Here is a 4889-nt window from a genome sequence, read left to right on the forward strand (position 1 = left end):
GGGTCTGTACCCACCTGCCGACGGCTTCTCCCACTCCCCCCGTGCCCTCCCACATTGCCTCTCCTCCTCCCCGTGTGCTGGGTGCAATGAGAAATGTACTTGGCTCCCAATCCTCGAGTGGGAGGTGAAGGCAAAAAAACCTGAGACTTCAGCTCCACAGCATGTGGGATGCGGATGATGGCAGATCCCCACCCTTGACTCCTCCACTGTCTCTGGGGCGCAGGCGGAAACCCCAAATCCAGACCGTTGGGGCTGAGCCCACCTTCCCTCGTGAGTGGGGACAGCCTTGTTATTCGGTTCCTGGAGAAAAGTGGGTGACTTCTTGTGTCCCCTGCAAAGTCAGCTCCCTGGGACCTTCTGACAAACACCATTAGTTGGGGTGGCCCCGGGAAGAAACCCCGTGAGCTCCCTTGGGGGGTGCTCTGGGAAGGAGCTGCAGGAGCTACCCCAAGCCCTTGGTGCTGGTGTGATGCTGGGAGTCCAGCGAGGACCCCTTCTCCAGACCCTTGGGACACCGACTTGGCCAGAACGGCAGCAGTTTGGGGATTTTCAGTGAAATAAGGCCGAAGGCACCACTGTGGTAAAGCCCAAGGCACCCAGAAGAGCAGCCCCAGCTCTGCCTCTTTTCCCTCCGAGCTGGGCAGGGTGGGAAGTGGAAGGTGCAGATCGGGCTCGTTGTCATTTTTGCTCCCACCGATGTGGCCGAGGGCTATAGCAGGACACGCCAGGTTGGGTGTTCCTCCTTCATCCTCCTCCCGGAGCCACTCCTGGCTGCTGTGCGATCTCACCCGGAGTTGCTGGACTTGTCACCCTGATCATTGCTGAAACGAAGCCCCTGGTTGCCAGCCCAGCCCACCCAGCATTGCCCCCAGCGTGCAACGCCTCTCTCTCTCTCTCCCCTTTCCGAATCCAGCCCTGCTGCCAACTGCAAAGTCCTGGCCTGAAAAGGAATAACAAGACTTTAGGAAACGGCTTTGCAGTGCCTGCTACCCAGAGAGGGAAGGATTTAGCCTAAAGCCTGTATAAATGCTCTGTACTTATTGCAGGTTTCCTTCCCCCAGCTTCTCTGATCCCAGGAGACCCGTGAGCAATCCCGATGCTCCAGCTCCGTGCCGGCAGGCCCTGTGCGCTGCGAGCCATCCGCCCCTGTGGCCTGCGAGCCATCACTGCGGGACCAGGCTGGAGGACAACATGCCGGGGGGTTAGAAGGGGCTACAGCCAACAGGACCCCCCCAGATCCAGCTGGGGTTGCATCACTGCCTGCATCTCCATCACGCGGGGGTGGTGGGCCCACGCTGGATGTTGTGGGATCCCTGGGTTTAATCACACAGCCATTGTCTGCCTCGCTGGCATGCTCGGTCGCTAATTTACTTGTAAAGACCAGTAGCATCGAGAGACCGGGATTCCTCCAGCTCCATGTCCTCAAAATGGCTGGGAAGAGCTGGGTGAGAGAGGTGACAGTGCTGGGAGCTGCTGTCCCCCTCCCTGGCCCTGGACAGCCCTGGGGAAGTGAAACCCAAGCTGCTTGGGCAGCATAAAGCTGGGAGCAGAAATTCCTCCTCTGATTGAAACCAGACCTCAGGCGGTGCTGCCGGGGCTGGTGGGGAATGTGTTTAAACCAAACCAGCCCAGACATTCCTTCTTACATGGAAACAGGGTTCATCTGCACTGGTGTCGAAGTCCAACAGACGCGGCTTTGTGCAGAAACCAAGGTCTGTGGTGCCATCAAAGCAAACCTCTCAATGGGACCCTGCCCCGAGCCCCCAGCTCCCAGAGGGGACCCCAACTCCTGGGGCCGCCCCAACCTCCAGCTCACCCCCTTCACATGTGGAAGCAGGATGGTGTGGGATGCTGGGGACATCAGCTTGGGGACCAGGACAGCAGCAGCACCGGGGTGATGCCCAGGAAGGGAGCACAGGATGAAGACACCCAGGCAGGACCCTCGACAGCAGCAGTCAGAGGGGAGGCGGGTAGGTGAGATGGGGACAGCGCAGTCTCCCCGTGATCTCAAACCTTGTGTCAGCTTTCCACCTCCCTCCCCAAAAAATCCCTACCAACCCACACAATCTAAAAAACCCCAAGGATTAGGAAATCCAAGGGAACAAACGGAAGCGGAGAGGGGCCCTGGGAGTGGGGCTGGGTGCTGGCCAGTGCTCACAGGCAGGGCAGGGCAGGGCAGGGCAGGGCGAGAAGCTGCCAAGGCAGCCCTGGAGAGCACTTCCCACCAGGATCAACCTGGTCCTGGCCTGGGAACTGTTGCAAAACCCCCCAGTCCCACCCTGGGATTTGAGGAAACTGAAACTTTATGATGCAATTGGGAGGGATGAAGCAAGAGGTCCTCGCTCAGGAAGCAGGTGACACATCCAGCACCGTGGGGCTGCACGGGCAAGGCATCAACCAGCTGCTAAATTTCCTCAGACCCCGAGCAGCCTCCGGTGTCACCACCTTCCTCTTTGTCCCCCCCCGCCCCGTGCCAAGCTCTCCCACCGGCAGGAACTGGCCGTCCCCTGGGAGCGCAGCCCCTGTCACAGCCGGACCCTTCAGCGGTAAGCGAGGATGACAGGGTTATTGGGAAACAAGTCGACACTTCCAAACAGATTCTCTTTGCTGCTCTTTTCCTTCCTGAAGCTGGTCTGAGCGTGGCAGGGGTTGCTCAGGAAAGCCAGCAAGCTAATATATTCATGTCATCTTGCATTTGGTGCCAGGACATGAAGTAAACACCGTCAGGGACCTTGCTCCGGTTCAAAGACAAGCCCTGTTTCTTATTCCGATCACATTATCCATGCTCCCCGTACAGCTTCATTGATTCATATCTTAAAAAGAAAAGCCTTCAAAACCCATTAAGTCTGCCTTGCCGTTCCAGCCCTGCTCTCAAGGGCCAGGGCAAGAAGCATTAACTAATCTGCTCACATTACCTTGCCTTTGAACCAAGCATCTCTCGGCGTCAATTAGGACTGTTTGGAAGTGATACGCTCCCACGAGGGGCAAGTTTTGGCCGGTGAAGTCACCCAATGTCAAGTGCGTGGAGGGACCGGCACTTAGGGATTGCTCCCTGCACCGGGCTTCCTTTTGGACCCGGGGAGCCCCCAGGGCTCGTGCCTACGGAAGGATGGTGGAGCAGCCCAAGTTATGGTCCTCTGGCTGGTTACGGAGGGCCGTACGGTTATAAACAAGCCCATGAAGGAGCAAGCTCCTGCGGCTGCTCTTTCTCAGGGCTTCAGACAGCATCTGGGATGCGAGAGCGGGGACCTTGCTGGTGTCAGCCCGGCTGGATCTCAGTGAGAAGGGTTTGCAAGCAGCGACGTCCTCCCAGGGATTACGAAAGCCACGTTGCCTCTTGCCAGGGAAAAGAAGGTCCTTCCAGCCTCATGGGCCCCAGCTCAGCCAGCAGCCGCTGTTTATTTGGCTCCAATGACTTCACAGCATACCGAAACATGCTCCTGGGGGCCCACCGTGCTCCAGCGGTGCTGGCTGGGATGTCGGGCTCGGCCACCCCACGTGCTCCCCTGTGCCTTGCGTAAGGCAGCTCCGCACACCCCGGCCTGACTTCCACTTGGGAAGAAATTATTCACGCTCGTTTCCATCTGGCTGCAGAAGATGCTTGGGATGTTTCTTCCACCGCCCTTCCGAAGGCTTCCCATCCCACCAGTGCCAGCAACGAGGCCGGATCCGTCCCCTCTGCCCCTGGCCAACCCCCAAGTTCAGGGATGGGGACTGTTTACCAGACGAGTTTAGAGGGATTTGGTTTTACTGACATTTCAAGTGCTGCTCGTGATGGTTGTTTTTAGGGCTTGGAGCACTTTGAGAGGACATGTCCACCAAGAGGGGATTAACCACAGCTGTCCCAGGCCCCTGCCATGGCTGGGCTTGGGGGGCATCTCCAGCCCCGGCTGGATAGGGACGGAAAGCCAGGCTTGCTGGAAAGCTCAGCTTTGCTTTCTCTTTCAGATCTAACCAGTCTTTGAACCCAGACCCATCTAGATTGCCTGGATTCTGTTGCGGTTTCAAAATCCTTTTGCAGGGCGAAGCTGTTTTCCAGCCGAGTTATGGGAATGCCCAGCTTGGGGCTTTTCTCAACTTTCCTGCCACAGCCAGCATCCGTCCCACGTCAGCCCCATCTCGTGCCCCAGGGCCAAAACAGAGCTGGAGCATGGCAGAAGAGGGAGAACCCGCAGGGTTGTGTGCAGCCCCACGGGCACAGCCCCAAAGGGAGCCAGGTCCCGACTTTGGTGAGCATCAGCGTTAGAGCCCCGATGGTCTCCGCAGCTCGGAGCCCGCTGCCGTGGTGTCGGAGTGGGGCAGGCAGCGCCGGGGGTGTGGGCAGCAGAGAGCACTCACCTGAGGTCCCTAGCAGCAAAACCCCACTTGGGGGCAAAAATCCACGTGGGGACAAAAACCCACCGGGGCACTGACCCACGGCTGCCTGGGAAGCCAATGCCCCCCGCCCCCCCCCTCTCCGGGTCAGGACCTTCGCGCACCATTAAACCCTACGGGTGTGTGTTCACGGGCGTGCATATGCACACACATGGCTGTGTTGCCCTCTCTCTCGCAGAGGTTCCTTTCCCAGTTCTTCTCTTTAACCTCAACCCACGAAGTCACCCACTCCAGCAGACGTGTTTTGCATTGCAAAGGGCTGAGCTGGGACAAGGGGTGTGAAGGCACTTCGCTACCTGTGGTCGGGGACATCTAAGGAGCTTAGAGGAGAGGGAAAGTCTTCCCTGGCAAGACAACAGAAAGGGGCACAGGGGGTTGGGGGGAGACCGTGGGGCCAGAGCCGTGCCGTGGGGAGAGGTGTGCGTGCTGCTGAGCGATGGGAGAAAGGGGAGGAGGCGGCAAACCCAACCCAGGCGAGGGGAGGATGCAGCTGAGGTCTCGGGATCAGCTGGCTG

Source organism: Cariama cristata, unplaced genomic scaffold (genome assembly GCF_000690535.1).
Source record: "Cariama cristata isolate BGI_N322 unplaced genomic scaffold, ASM69053v1 scaffold14842, whole genome shotgun sequence".
In the NCBI taxonomy this organism is placed as follows: Eukaryota; Metazoa; Chordata; class Aves; order Cariamiformes; family Cariamidae; genus Cariama; species Cariama cristata.